We start from the raw sequence: 16,603 nt of genomic DNA, 5'->3' as shown, positions 1-16,603 counted from the left end.
CCTTTCTTCTATCACCTTTCTGGTTAGCAAGAATTCAAAATAATATTTTTCAGATTTTACTCATCGATTCATTCACTCCACAAATATAAATTGAGGCATTGTTCATAGCATTCATAGGAAGTCATCCATATATGCTTCTGATGAATGTATTCAACATGCCAGGCATTGTCCTGTTAGCAGGAGCAGAGGGAGTGAGGCAAGGTCCCCTTCCTAGTGGAGTTCTCTTTCTGGGTTATGTGTGTGTGTGTACTGGAGTGTCCACGCATGAGCATGGGCATGATCATGTTTGTGATTTTTCACATAGTGGGCACAGTGCAAACAAGGAAACTGATAATATAATTTCAGCTGCTGTTAGGGATTTACTGCAGGGAACATCTCAGCAATACAGCCACAAAAGCTACTTCTGAAGCCTGTTCTCTACACCTGACACCTGAACTGAGCCCAGGACCTTAGAGAGCCTTGTCTTGGGGCAGGACCACCCCAGCTGTCCCTGACCCAGTGCTTCCCCATTGTCTGTTCCTGCAGGAAAGAGACCCAAGAGCTGTCCAACCACTGCCCCCTGCACAGGTACCTCATCACCCCCCGCCTTCCCCATGGCTTCCAGGGGCTCCTTACCTCCCACCAGGGCAGTAAGAGGAGGTGCTGCTGCCTTTTCAGACAGAGAGAAGCTCCGACTCAGGGGAGGAGACAGCCGGTGCTCAGGGCGCGTGGAGGTGTGGCACGAAGGCTCCTGGGGCACTGTGTGTGATGACTCCTGGAGCCTGGCAGAGGCTGAGGTGGTGTGTCAGCAGCTGGGCTGTGGCTCTGCCCTGGAAGCCCCAGGGAGGCTGCGTTCGGCCCTGGAAATGGAAGCATCTGGCTGGACGAGGTGCAGTGTAGGGGCAGGGAGCCCTCCCTGTGGGCCTGTGCTGCTGCGCCCTGGGGGCAGAGCGACTGCAAGCATGAGGAGGACACTGGTGTGAGGTGCTCTGGTGAGTAGCAGGACCAGGAGAGTGGGCCAGGGTGGAAGGAGTGTGTTTGCATCCAAAGGACTTCCCAGGCTGCCCTGCTGCCCTGCACTCTGCCTCTGGAAGGCTGTGCCTGATCTCCTGGCATCTGGGGGAGAACCATGTGCCAGTGGTGGTGGGGGGAACCCAGGGACATTCCCAGAGCAACACACTGCAATGATTCCATTTTCCTTCTCTTTTCCCCAGGTAAAAGGACAGCAATTTGCCCCACCCCTAGAAGTAAGTGCTTCTTTTGCTCTGAACCAGGTAATGGAGGAGATATGCAGATTTTCAGTGTTCTATACTATGTAGACTATGGAGTCTACACAGTTCTGATCTTATTACAGGAGGCCTGATGATCAGGTGTTAGAAGCTGTTATCAGGTGTTATTAAGTTGTAGCAGTCAGAGAGCTCCAAAGCTTCACCAGCATTCACATTATAGAAATTCCTTAAAACCAGACTCAGGAGATAGTTGCCACAGCCCAGAGCAGGATCTAGGGTGACAATATCTTGGGATTTAGGCAGATCTGTGGTGTCTGAGGTAGGGACTTGGTGGTCCTGATGACTTAACAGGGGATCAGGATAATTGGGTTCCTCTGAGCTTATGGTCCTCTCTAAAGTCTCATGGCCCTTTTTCTTCTCCAGGCACCAGTTCAGCCTCAGATGTCCCTGGTATCTTCTCCTTACCTGGGATCCTTTGTATGATCCTGGGAGCACTTCTCTTTCTGGTCCTCATCATCCTGGGAACTCTGCTGCTCAGAAGGAGATCAGAGCACCAAGGTGGGGTTTAGGATTGCTGTGACCTGAAAAGTATAGAGGGATAATATTAGATCAATTGTGTTATTGTTTTTAAGTACATGTTTTAGTCTTATTCTCATTACAAAGAAAACAGTCTTCTCTACCATGAACTTCAAGGTTTAAAAGACATAAAATGACTCTGGGTTAAAAATGGAGCCCTGAAATATGACAGTTTCCCACATGGACAGTGCCAGTGGAGACAGGTTTTAGGATCCATGGTGGTCAGGAATTCTAGATCTATCTCAATGAATCACAAAGTTTAAGAAAGGGACCCTGGAAACCCAGAGGGATTTCTCTAAGTGGGCACATTGGGAAAAGTTTTGTTATTTTGGTAAAGAAAATATTTCTAGGGGCAATGTCTGCTTTTCCCAACATTATCCACTTTTGAAGATGCTGTTGAAGAGGTCCTGTACCAGGAGATAGATTTCCCTGTAAATCCAGAGAAGGAGAACCTGCTGAACAGTCCAGGTGTGTTCCATACCCTCCTTTCTTTTCATCATTTCACCATCAGTGTGGGAATCTTCAGTAAGCAGAGATCACATACTAACATAACCACATTAGGTAGCTTTCCATTACTGAAATAAATTGCCTGAAATAATCCAATTATAAGACGAAAATGTTTATTTTGACTCACATTTTCAGATGTTTTATTCCATGATGTTACGGGATGCAACTTAAGAACAGACTGATCACCACTGAGAAGTCCGAATTTGAGAGTCCTTTATTAAGCCAGCCAGCTGATTGTCTCACACAATGCCCCAAAAAATGGCTATTGGGAGAACAGCCCCAACCACAGGGTTGTAGGGGTTCTTATACCCAAAATTACATTAATCATAAGTGTCTGTTGCTATGATTCAAAATTACACATTAACATCATGAGCTCATCGACAGAGGGTGAAGTGGGTCAAAATGACCTTTACCTAGGTACAAACTAAAGAATGGTTACTAACATCCACACAATCACCGTTTACATGGTACATTGGTTAAGAGCAACAGAGATCAAAAGAGAGCAATTTTCATTACATAAAAATTGTCATTTTGTATTGCTAAACATGTCATGCTAAGTAACTGAGGATGGGTACAGAGGTGGGGTATTCCCATGGGAGAAACTTATTTCCTATATAACATGGAGTCTCAGAGCAAAATGGAGTGTGTTTAGTCATTTCCCTTATAGTTTGGCCTATAACATTCTCAGGGAGTCAGATCTGTCAGCCCATCACATTTCCCACTGGTTTTATGTACATAATCAAATCATTGATTCATTAGTAGTGTATAGGTGATTGTAGTGAGTGTGAAACACCATTAGCTTAACAGATTGGATTCTATGTCTAACATATTTAGTTAAACAGTTTATTATGCATGGTCCGATTAACGGCCCTAACATAATTAGAATGAAAGGTCCTGCCATTGCGGTTATTAAGATAGTTAACCAGGGGGACCAAGAGAACAAATTTTGATACCAATTTTTGTCAGGTCTTCCATTTTCCTTCTGGTCCTTGAGTCTTTTTTAATTAAAGATAAACTATCACGGATGACACCTGAGTGGTTACTATAGAAACAACAGGTTTCCCCCAAGGCATACATAATTTTCTTCATTTTAAAAACAGCAAATTTAACCCTCTTTTATTTTATAGAACTACTTCAGCAAGTGAATCAAGGGAATTTTTTAATTTACTTAAGTTTAGATCTATTTGTCTATTTAAGGTTTTGAAATTTTGGTTTCGTGTAATGAGGAGTTTATTTCCACTAGGAAGGGAACTAAGACAGGGACCACTCATTTAGATCAATGCATGAGTTCCATACGTTCCCTTTTTTCCTCCCCATCATGTGAACAGTATTTATCTCATTTATCTCATTCGGTAATCTTGAAAAGTTGAAGGGTTAAGCATGGAGTTATTCCTGACATAGTCCAAGCAAGAGAAAAAACATGATTAACATTTTTTCAGTCCTATCTTTAGATGGTGGTTGGGGTCTCTGAGGGCTTTCCATTTTTTTCTTGTCTTAACTCAGATGTGATGAGTCCATATTGTGAGTAAGGTCCCTTCCATTTCAGCCAGGCATTAGTCCTTTCTGGAACAATTTGATGTAGACATAATCTTCTGACTGAAAGGGTGTTGTAAATCAGTGTTCTCTTCTGACTGGTTCTCTCATAAGTTGAACCTGTTTGAGAGACTTAATACCAGGTTAGATCAGGAGCAGGTTCTTTGCTAAGGGTGGAGGAAGAGTTCTGGAAGCATTAACATTTTAATTTGTCAGAGGTCATTTGCCTCCAACTTTCTGGACCAAAACTGGCCCTTATTTTTGTGATTTAACCCAATTTACCTATCTATGTTGACTGTCTTTTAAAATTTTTAGTATTATCCCTCTAATTTTAGGAACTTTTTACTGCTGTAAGGAAAAAGGGCGATGATCATTTTGCTGTTTCGAGCTGAGAGGGGGCGATGTGGGGTGGGGCAAGCAGTAAAAAATTCCTTTTTAGAAATTGGATCTTTCTAGGGATAAAAGTCTTGTTTTCTGAAAGAAACAAAAAACCATAAGTACAAAATAAATAGCATCTGGAAGATGTCAATGAATATCATGAAGCTGATAGAAATTAATAATTTCTTACCAGGAAGTGGAAGAGCTGAGATGTTGTTTACATAAAAAGGCCTAACAAAGTCTAATAAGGCTAGAGAGGATAAGGCCTTAATTGTAAATCTTAACACTCTCAAAGTTATCAGGAATGTAAACACAACATTTAGTTGTTACTTACTGTCATCTGATTTTTGTAAAATATCTTTTTATTGGCATGCTATCTTTGTTTAGTAGAGATCCCTTTATTTTTGTTACTTAGGGTTAGAGAATCATACTAGCAAACATTGATTAAGTCTACCTGTATCAGAGGTTAGAAAGATCTGTAGGACTTAAACTGACTAAAAACTTATAACTCTGGCAGTTTCTTTTGATAATTATCAGGCATTTTTGTCTAAGAATCTTTTTTGTCACCTTCAGTTTTACTTATTTTGGGGGGGCTAACACACAAGTGTACATCTCAAGTTACATTAAAATAACAATTGTTTAGTTTTTAAAAATGTCCAGGAATGACTGGGTTTTAGTTTTAACTGTTTTTGCTAAGTGTTTAAGATCAAGCTGGTCAAATTGACCTTGTTCTTATCTGCTTTTAAGAGTCAGTTGAGTTCCCACAGAGGTCACTCTTGGGGAACTTGAGAGCAGCTTCTTAGCTCCTTTAGTGCCATTCACCTGGTAGGGTCTCCTTGATGAGGTGGCTTCCTTTGGAAGCATTAGGGATGTCTCTCTTTCCCAAAGACCCTCCTCTGCAGCAGGTGCACTGATTGGCTTCTCATCCTCCAAAGGTCTCATCAATCTCCCTGATTGGGAAGTTGTGTGACCCAGAGTTGCAAAACTCCTTAGAGAAGTTCTCTTGTTCCCTGGGTTTAGGCTGACTCTGAGGGCAAGAGTCAAATATTGATTCTCTTGACCCCTTTATTTTAATCTCAATCTTTAAGTTATGATCTTAAACATCAAGCAAGTCAGTTTTACCAGTCATACAATAAGAGTACTGGGTCTTAACTTTAATGTCTATGATTTTATAGTTATTTACCAACTTTTATTAAACTGGGATCTATATTATCTGTCCGATAGGTGATGGCTTATTATCTCAAATTAATTTAGATTGTTCTTGAAGCAGTACCTCTGTAAAACATTAATCAGTCAACAGTTATAGAGTTTACAAGGAAAATACAAAATGGAATTAACAGTAAAAACATATTTAGTTGTGTAATAGCTATCTTAAATTTTGACTGAGCTATATATTATATCTCCTGTTTGAGATCACAGTAATTTTATAACAAAAAATCAATCTTTTGAATATAACTTTAAATGAGCTGAAGTCTGATTTATTTTGGAGCCATTGTAACATGTAGTAAGTAGGAAGCAGAGCCTTACCTCAGGTAAGACAGAACTCTTCATAAATCTTAGGTAAAGCAGTCTAGTTTTGAAGATGACCTTTATCTTTTTTAAAAATCATTTTATAAAGTTTATATATATATATATATATATTGTTTTCTAAGTTTATATGAACATTAGTTAACACAGTATGATATTACACCTAAAATATGAATCAAAGAAAGCTGAGAGAGCTTTTAGTTTTCCTTTTGTGTAGTAAAGTGGCAAAATGTTTTCCTGTTTCATGATATTGACTTTAAACAGATCAGATTCTCATTATCTTTTAGAAATACATTTATATTTTTATTCCAGTGCAGAAGGTAACATAAGGTCCAGTTACAGAACACTAAATAACATAAATAAATCCCCAATAAAATTTGTTATTCTGATAACTTTAAAATTACCATTACAACTTTAGGTTGGAGAACACCAACTTGATAAAATGTTCTTTTAACCCTTTTAAAGACTTGTATACCTGGAAGATATGAACACATTTAATATATAAATAAGAGTAATAGAATCATAATTACATTGATGTTTTTATATTAACCATGTTTAACTTTTAAAGAAAATTTAGACTTTGTAATGTAGTACAATACTCTAACAGTTGCTGTTTAACCAGAGTTGTACAAACCCCCAGTTTTTAAGATTAGTTGCTCTAGAGAATAAAACTTAACAGATACAATGTTAAGAGTAAATTTATGTTTTAAGAATCATTGGTCATTTTAGCATATAGACTGAAATTTGGTGTATATCAGTACATTAATATTTGACCTTAGGAAAAAACCTTGAATAGTTTTAACTATTGTGTTACTCATATATATACACATAAACCTTTTAAAATTTATCCTTAATTTACACATTTCTAATCTCTTAATTAGACCCTCTTGCTGTTTACTTAGCTGTATTGCAGTTTTATTTCATCACATAAAGACATTTTTATCTAGAAACATTTTTACTAAACATATTTTTATATCTAAAACCTGGAAATATTTTAATCTGTTGATCTCCTTTTTTAAATTTTATATTCTGAAACAACCCTTATAAATTTCTGAATTTAAATTACTCCATTTTAATTTGATGAAATACTTTGTTACTTACAGAACTCTATTTAATACAGTTGAAACTTTTGGACCCTTTATGTAGAATAATACCTGTTCAGACTTCTAGTAACCATGTTTTCAGTGACAACATAAAGTAAATTTAAATCCTTCCTTTATTTACCAATGTATGAAAACACCAAAAATGTTTTAAGTATGTTACCCTGTGGAATTTAAGGAGTTAAGAGTACTTGATGTTATATTTAACAGTCAGCATTTTAACTCTCTAAACCAATCAGATGTCTCTAACAAACACAATCATAATCAATCCCATATATGTTAAATCTAATTTAGTTATTTTTTAAAAACCAAGATATCAGAGAAGTATATTGGGCCATATCAGTCATTTCTTTCCTGTTGAAGAAAAATCTAGAAACAATGGATATTAGACATTTTATAAAATTAACATTTTATTATTTTTGACCACCTAGAAACAAAACTGTGTTGGTAACTTGAAAGTCATATTTTTGCTTACCAAATTTAAAAACATTTTAAGTCATGTAAATCAAAAACATTTGGTTCCATTTTTTTAAATTTTAATTTATGAGCTCACATGTCAATTTTGGTACCAAATATATGTAGACATGACAATACACCAGTGTACATAAAATAAACAGATGGACAAAGACCTTATAGCTTATTTTTTAAAACACATTAGGTTGAGAGTTAACCCTTATAAACTGGCCTCTGAATGAAACAGCATTAAGAAAACTTTATAGTTGAATAAAATATGTCTGATCAAAAATTAACCTAGTCATACCAGATCAAAATCTTGAACACAAAAAAATAAAATTTGTGAAGTCTTTTTGGCCTCCATCCTGATGTGGTCCCTCTTATCACAGATGAAAAAGAATTAAGAGAATATAGACAAAGTTTATGCCCTATCTCTCCCTGAAAAAGATTCCCAAAGAGACAGCAAGGGAGCTGCTTCCTTTGGTCTCCTTGGGAGAGCCCCTTCAGGTTGGGATCTTGTTCTAAACCGGTTTTTCTGGTCTCTTGGATAGCAGCCATCAAAATTTTAGCCTGGCATTTTGATGGACCAACTCCAATAGTTGGAAGTTCCTGTTGGCAGCAGTTTACATTTTAATGTAAGCTTTAGCAAACATGGCTAAAAACCTTTTTAACCTTTTTTTTTTTTTCCAAATTTGACTATAAAACATTTGATCAGATTGTTCAGGCTGCCCAAAGACAATTCAGTGGTCCCCTGAGGAGGTCAGCTGGACTTGAGGGTTGGTTATTTGCTCTCACAGAATTTAGATAGAGAAAAGATGTCACAGTGGGTCCTGTCATCAGCAGCCTACTCTGGAATTCCTGGAAATTTGCCAGTATGCATCGAAGGATGTATATGACCAACATGAGGGAGACTGACCCATGTCCACACCCAAGGCAACAAAAAACAGAAAAAGATGAATAAACACAGAACAGACAAGACACCAATGACACTGACAAGTGGTCACTCCTGATTCCTAACCTGAGGGCCTGGGCAATGTCCTGCCAGTCCCAGAAGTAATGCTGTGTCCAGCCTTCCTCAGAGTCCCCAGATATGGATCCACCAGAAACAGACTTACTGGTCCCCAGGGGTGCAGAAACAGGTGACTAGAGAGCTTAGTCCAGTCCTGGGGCGGAGCTCCACAGACCATGCAACCTGGGGCTGAGGAACATCTCTTAGAGGCCTTTCCCTAGGAGCAACGTTGTGGCTTCTCCCCTCCACAGGAGTTTCCTGGTGGTGGTTACCCCCAAGGCAGCGAGGATCTCACTGGGGCCTCCAAATGTTATGGGGCACAACTTAAGAACAGATCGATCACCACTGAAAAGTCCAAATTTGAGAGTCTTTATTAAGCCAGCCAGCTGACTGTCTCACACAATGCCCCAAAAAATGGCTATTGGGAGAACAGCCCCAACCACAGGGTTGTAGGGGTTCTTATACCCAAAATTTACATTAATCATAAGGGTCTGTTGCTATGATTCAAAATTACACATTAACATCATGAGCTCATCGACAGAGGGTGAAGTGGGTCAAAATGACCTTTACCTAGGTACAAACTAAAGAATGGTTACTAACATCCACACAATCACCGTTTACATGGTACATTGGTTAAGAGCAACAGAGATCAAAAGAGAGCAATTTTTCATTACATAAAAATTGTCATTTTGTATTGCTAAACATGTCATGCTAAGTAACTGAGGATGGGTACAGAGGTGGGGTATTCCCATGGGAGAAACTTATTTCCTATATAACATGGAGTCTCAGAGCAAAATGGAGTGTGTTTAGTCATTTCCCTTATAGTTTGGCCTATAACATTCTCAGGGAGTCAGATCTGTCAGCCCATCACAATGGGTAACCTGACCCCGTTGTTTGAGGCCTATGTAAATGCAGCACATCACGCTGGAAGCATGTGGTAGAGCACAAATGCTGGCCTCATAGTGACCAGGAAAACAATAGAAAGAGGAAGAGGTTGGCATCCTGTAATCTTTTCAAGAGAATGCTCCCAACAACTTAATACCTCCCACTAGTCCCCACTCCTTAAAGGTTCCACCTTTTCCAATTCCACCAACCTGAGGACCAACCATTTACAACATAAACCTTTGGGAACATTCCTGGACCACTATAACAATTGTCAGCATTCTCCAAAGGCAGAAGCTCCAAGTCCTCTCTCTACAAGTATGAAGCTTCAAATTTTCTTCTAAACTATGACATCGGACCTCCTACTGTGTTTGTCTATGATGTTTTTCTCCCTACTAGGAACCCCGTCTGATGGCTTAGCAATGAAGCTACCCTATTATACAGGGGACAGTGAGGAGAATGGAGACCCTGAATCTTCCCCAGGTAGTAGACACAGGTCATCCCTTGGATGGTGGGGGTGAGGAGGAGGTTATCATCTGGGAAGGGTCTCTTTTATCTAGTTCACGACTATTTTTTTCATCTCCATCACTCCGTCATCTCAGAATAGGAAAGATTAGGTTTTAATTTGTTGGTTTCCATAGCTAGTTTCATATGTTCACAACATACTTCAAATTTGTGTTGTATAGTTATAAAACCCAAGGTCATAACTATAAAAATAAAAAAATTGAAATTGATCATCTCAAAAATTCCATGGTGAAAGAGAACATTTGGAATTATGATTTCAACTCTGAAATAGTGGGATATGTGAACCATTTTGTGGTTTATGTGAATACTAAGACAAAAACATATGAATTTCATAATCCCTGTAACACATAGAGTGTGTGGTTCCTGTACTTATCCATCACCAGGAGCTCTTCTCTACAAAGAACCTAAGAAAGGAGGACATCCTGGACCTTCCCCCAGTGGCAAAGGTGTATAGTTGCTTGGATACTGCATGTCCAGGAGTGCTCTGTGAAGACAGAATCTCAAGGACAGCAGAGCACTAGAGGAGGTTGAATGCCTTTGGGGTTGGAATTGATAGGATAGCCTGTATGTGGGAGAGAGAAAGTCAGAATTCTCTCCTGGACAGCACTGTGTCTCCATAGCTCAGAGGGCAAATGAACAGCCTGTGTTCTCTTAGTCCTGATAAAATCTCCTTCAGTCACTGATAAGTGACATATTTTTTCAACCCTCTACCACATGCCCAAAAATAGTGCCTCAAACTCATAGCATAACTATTATTTATGTTTTGTGGCATGGTATGTTAGTAAAATATTATTGACCTTAGTATATTGAAATATTTAGATGATTTACATGGTTTCTAAGAATATGGTGATGTTTTTGGACAACCTTAAAATATGGTTTATATATTTATCAACTATTAGAATCTCTGCATTAGAGGAGATTGAAGACACCACCTAGACTAACCAATATCTTCCTCTTCGCCTCACTCCCTGTTTTCAGAACCTCAAAGGCAGCATTCAGATGCCACAGGTAATGGTTATGATGATGTCGAAGAGTCACGTTTTTCTGCAATTCCTTCTTCACCTGGATTGAAGGGGAAGAATTTTTTCCCAGAAGAGGGAGGTGGTGCCAGATATTCTCAGACAGGTGAGTGGATAGCCATCTCTCCAGTAGTCTTGCATTATGTGATAGTAAAGATGGATTTGGACATATTAATGATAAGTTTTCCTTAACTACAAGAATTTCAGGTAGCCTTGTAAACCAAGAGGATTTCATCTCTTCCCTGTTCCTATTTATTGAAGCTGTTCCATTTCTTCTGAAAGAAAATATATACTGTGTTCTCTGTCTATGCACACTACCCATGGGATGGAGATATGTCTGTATAAGCTGCAGAAACTTTGTGGCTTTGTTCTAATTTTCATACAACAAACCAAGACCTATGTTTGGACAACAAGTATGGTGGTCTTTCAATTTGTGAGAAGTAATTTGGAAAGATTTTTATGTTTGTATTAGTGCTTTATAATTATTCATAATAGTGGCATTAATTTTGACATATTCATAAATGCATATAATGTAATTGCCCCATTTAAATGTCCAGTACTACCCCTTTCCTTCTCTCCTCCTTTCCCTGCTTCACTTCCTCTAATCAACAGGTCTGCTTTTCTATTTATTTATTGTTTTTGTAGTTAGAGCATTATAGTCATACATAAAAGTAGAATTCATTGTGATGTATTCAAGCACACAGAGAGCATAATATGATCAATTTCATTCCAGAGTTCCTCCCCATGTCTCTCCTTCATGCCTCCCCCTCAACACTCTTTTTTTTTTCTATTTTATTTATTTATTTTTCTTTTTTTTTTTTGTAATCATACGTTTACATAGAGCAATGATGTTTATTTTTTTTCATTCCCCCCACCCCTCCCACCCCTCTTTTCCCTCTATACAGTCCTTCTTTCCTTCATTCTTACCGCTCTCCTTATCCCTAACCCTAAATCTAACCCTAAACCTAATGCTAGCCCCTCCCACCCCCCATTATATGTCCTCATCCACTTATCAGCGAGATCATTCGTCCTTTAGTTTTTTGAGATTGGCTTATCTCACTTAGCATGATATTCTCCAATTTCATCCATTAGCCTACAAATGCCATAATTTTATCATTCTTCATTGCGGAGTAATATTCCATTATATATATATGCCACAGTTTCTTTATCCATTCATCAACTGAAGGGCATCTAGGTTGGTTCCACAATCTGGCTATGGTGAATTGAGCAGCAATGAACATTGATGTGGCTATATCTCTGTAGCATGCTGATTTTAAGTCCTTTGGGTATAGGCCAAGGAGTGGGATAGCTGGATCAAATGGTGTTTCCATTCCAAGCTTTCTGAGGAATCTCCACACTGCTTTCCAGAGTGGCTGCACTAATTTGCAACCCCACCAGCAATGTATGAGTGTTCCTTTTTCACCACATCCTCGCCAACACCTATTGTTGCTTGTATTCTTGATAATCGCCATTCTAATTGGGGTGAGATGAAATCTTAGGGTAGTTTTGATTTGCATTTCCCTTATTACTAGGGATGTTGAACATTTTTTCATTTATCCGTTGATTACTTGTACATCTTCTTCTGTGAAGTGTCTGTTCATTTCCTTAGCCCATTTGTTGATTGGATTATTTGTATTCTTGGTGTAGAGTTTTTTGAGTTCTTTATAGATTCTGGAAATTAGCGCTCTATCTGAAGTATGATTGGAAAAGATATTCTCCCACTCTGTAGGCTCTCTCTTCACATTTCTGATAGTTTCCTTTGCTGAGAGAAAGCTTTTTAGTTTGAATCTATCCCAGTTGTTGATTCTTGCTTTTATTTCTTGTGCTATGGGAGTCCTGTTAAGGAAGTCTGATCCTAAGCCAACAAGTTGAAGATTTGGACCTACTTTTTCTTCTATAAGATGCAGGGTCTCTGGTCTGATTCCGAGGTCCTTGATCCATTTTGAGTTGAGTTTTGTGTAGGGTGAGAGATAGGGGTTTAATTTCATTCTATTGCATATGGTTTTCCAGTTTTCCCAGCACCATTTGTTGAAGAGGCTATCTTTTCTCCATTGCATATTTTTGGAACCTTTGTCTAGTATGAGAAAATTGTATTTATTTGGGTTTGTGTCCATGTCCTCTATTCTGTACCATGGATCTACCTGTCTATTTTGGTACCAATACCATGCCGTTTTTGTTACTATTGCTTTGTAGTAGAGTTGAAGATCTGGTATTGCAATACCCCCTGCTTCGTTCTTGCTACTGAGGATTGCTTTAGCTATTCTAGGTTTTTTATTCTTCCAGATGAATTTCATAATTGCTTGCTCTATTTCTGCAAGGTACATCATTGGGATTTTAATTGGAATTGCATTGAATCTGTATAGCACTTTAGGTAGTATAACCATTTTGACAATATTAATTCTGCCTATCCAGGAACATGGGAGATTTTTCCATCTTCTAAGGTTTTCTTGAATTTCTTTCTTTAGTGTTCTGTAGTTCTCATTGTAGAGGTCTTTCACCTCTTTTGTGAGATTGATTCCCAAGTATTTTATTTTTTTCGATGCTATTGTGAATGGGGTAGATTTCCTAATTTCTCTTTCTGAAGATTCATCACTTATGTATAAAAATGCATTGGATTTATGAGCATTGATCTTGTAACCTGCTACTTTACTGAATTCACTTATGAGTTCTAAAAGTTTTCTGGTGGAATTTCCAGGTTCCTCTAAATATATAATCATGTCATCAGCGAACAGGGATAGTTTGAGTTCTTCTTTTCCTATTCGTATCCCTTTAATTTCTTTGGTTTGTCTGATTGCTCTGGCTAGAGTCTCAAGGACGATATTGAATAAAAGCGGTGAAAGAGGGCATCCCTGCCTTGTTCCAGTTTTTAGGGGGAATGCTTTCAGTTTTTCACCATTTAGAATGATATTAGCCATGGGCTTATCGTAGATTGCCTTTATAATGTTAAGGAATGTTCCCACTACCCCAATTTTTTCTAGTGTTTTGAGCATGAAGGGATGCTGTATTTTATCAAATGCTTTTTCTGCATCTATTGAAATAATCATGTGATTCTTAACTTTAAGTCTGTTGATATGGTGAATGACATTTATTGATTTCCGAATGTTGAACCAACCTTGCATCCCTGGGATAAAACCCACTTGATCGTGGTGCACTGTCTTTTTAATATATATTTGTGTGCGATTTGCTAAAATTTTGTTGAGAATTTTTGCGTCGATGTTCATTAAGGATATTGGTCTGAAATTTTCTTTCCTCGATGTGTCTCTGTCTGGTTTAGGTATCAGGGTGATATTGGCTTCATAGAACGAGTTTGGGTGGGTTCCCTCCTCTTCTATTTCATGGAATAGTTTGAGGAGTACTGGAATGAGCTCTTCTTTAAAGGTTTTGTAGAACTCGGCTGAGAACCCATCTGATCCTGGACTTTTCTTTGTTGGTAGGCTTTTGATGACCTCTTCTATTTCATTGCTTGAAATTGGTTTATTTAAGTTGTGTATGTCCTCCTCGTTCAGTTTAGGTAATTCATATGTCTCTAGAAATTTGTTGATGTCTTCGAGGTTTTCTGTTTTGTTGGACTATAGATTTTCAAAATAGCTTCTAATTATGTTTTGTATTTCACTCGTGTCTGTTGTGATGTTTCCTTGTTCATTCCGAATTTTAGTAATTTGAGTTTTCTCCCTCTTTCTCTTTGTTAGTGTGGCTAAGGGTTTATCAATTTTGTTTATTTTTTCAAAGAACCAACTATTTATTTTGTTAATTTTTCCAATTGTTTCTTTTGTTTCGATTTCTTTGATTTCGGCTCTGATTTTAACTATTTCCTGTCTTCTACTATTTTTGGTATTGGTCTGCTCTTCTTTTTCTAGTGCTTTGAGCTGTAGTGTGAAGTCGTTTATTTGTTGATTTCTACTTCTTTTTTTGAAGGCACCCCATGAAATAAATCTTCCTCTAAGTACTGCTTTCATAGTGTCCCAGAGATTTTGATATGATGTGTCTTTGTTCTCGTTTACTTCTAAGAATTTTATTTCCCTCCTGATGTCTTCTGTTATCCATTCATCATATAATAGTGTATTATTTAATCTCCAGGTATTGGAGAAGTTTCTGTTTTTTATTCTGTCATTTATTTCTAATTTCAATCCATTATGATTTGATAGAGTACAAGGTAGTATCTCTATCTTCTTGTATTTGCTAACAGTAGCTTTGTGGCATAAAATATGGTCTATTTTAGAGAAGGATCCATGTGCTGCTGAGAAGAAAGTGTATTCGTTCTTTGTTGGATGGTATATTCTATATATGTCCCTTAAGTCTAAATTGTTGATTGTGTTGTTGAGATCTATAGTTTCTTTATTCAATTTTTGTTTGGACGATCTATCCAGTGGTGAGAGAGGTGTGTTAAAATCGCCTAGTATTATTGTGTTGTGGTCTATTTGATTTCTGGAATTGAGAAGGATTTGTTTGACGTACGTGGATGAGCCAATGTTCGGGGCATAGATATTTATGATTGTTATGTCTTGCTGATTTATGCTTCCCTTAAGCAGCATGTAATGTCCTTCTTTATCCCTTCTGACTAGTTTTGGTTTGAAGTCCACATTATCTGAAATGAGGATGGATACTCCAGCTTTTTTGCTGTGTCCGTGTGCATGGTATGTTTTTCCCCATCCTTTCACCTTTAGTCTATGGGTGTCTCTTTCTATGAGATGAGTCTCTTGCAGGCAGCATATTGTTGGATTTTTCTTTTTAATCCAATCTGCCAGTCTGTGTCTTTTGATTGATGAATTCAGGCCATTAACATTCAGGGTTATTATTGTGATATGATTTGTATTCCCAGTCAATTGACTCATATTTGTTTTTGACATGATTTGGTTTCTCCTTTATTTGGCTATTCCTTTAGGCTAGCGCCTCCTGTTGCTGATTTGCATCGTTGTTTTTCATCTCTTCCTCATGGAATATTTTGCTGAGAATGTTCTGTAATGCTGGCTTTCTTTTTGTAAATTTCTTTAGCTTTTGTTTATCATGGAAGGATCTATTTCATCGTCAAATTGAAGGTAAGTTTTGCTGAGTATAAGATTCTTGGTTGGCATCCGTTTTCTTTCAGGGCTTGGTATATGTTGTTCCAGGCCCTTCTAGCTTTTAAGGTCTGGATTGAAAAATCTGCTGATATTCTTATTGGTTTCCCTCTGAATGTAATTTGATTCTTTTCTCTCGCGGCCTTTAAAATTCTGTCTTTATTTTGTATGTTCGGTATTTTCATAATAATGTGCCTTGGTGTGGGTCTGTTGTAATTTTGTATGTTTCGAGTTCTATAAGCCTCTTGTACTTGGTTTTCCATTTCATTCTTCAGATTTGGGAAATTTTCTGTTATTATTTCATTGAATAGATTTTTCATTCCTTTGGTTTGTTTCTCTAAGCCTTCCTCAATCCCAATAATTCTTAAATTTGGCCTTTTCATTATATCCCATAATTCTTGTAGATTCTGTTCATGATTTCTTACCATCTTTTCTGTTTGGCCAACTTTGCTTTCAAGATTAAATAATTTGTCTTCAATGTCTGAGGTTCTGTCTTCCAGGTGTTCTATCCTATTGGTTATGCTTTCTATGGAGTTTTTAACTTGGTTTATTGTTTCCTTCATTTCAAGGGTTTCTGTTTGGTTTTTTTTCAGTATCTCTAACTCTTTATTGAAATGATGTCTTGCTTCCCGTATTTGGTCTTTTAACTGTTGATTGGTGCGATCATTTAATGCCTGCATTTGCTCTTTCATCTCCTCCTTCAATGCCTGCATTTGCTCTTTCATCTCCTCATTAGCTTCCCTGATCGTTTTAATTACGTACATTCTGAACTCCCTTTCTGACATTTCTTCTGCTGTGCTGTCATTGGGTTTTATTGATGTAGTATCTA

The 16,603-nt window shown here is 37.8% G+C and overlaps 1 pseudogene; it reads left to right on the top strand.

Moving 5' to 3' along the window:
- The window catches only part of LOC124982751 (antigen WC1.1-like), a 314,961-nt pseudogene that overhangs the window by 287,310 nt on the left and 11,048 nt on the right, over positions 1–16,603 (top strand).

Source organism: Sciurus carolinensis, chromosome 4 (genome assembly GCF_902686445.1).
Source record: "Sciurus carolinensis chromosome 4, mSciCar1.2, whole genome shotgun sequence".
NCBI classification, from domain to species: Eukaryota; Metazoa; Chordata; class Mammalia; order Rodentia; family Sciuridae; genus Sciurus; species Sciurus carolinensis.
Note: the sequence above shows the minus strand (reverse complement) of the source record. Positions and strands in the feature narration are given on the sequence as shown.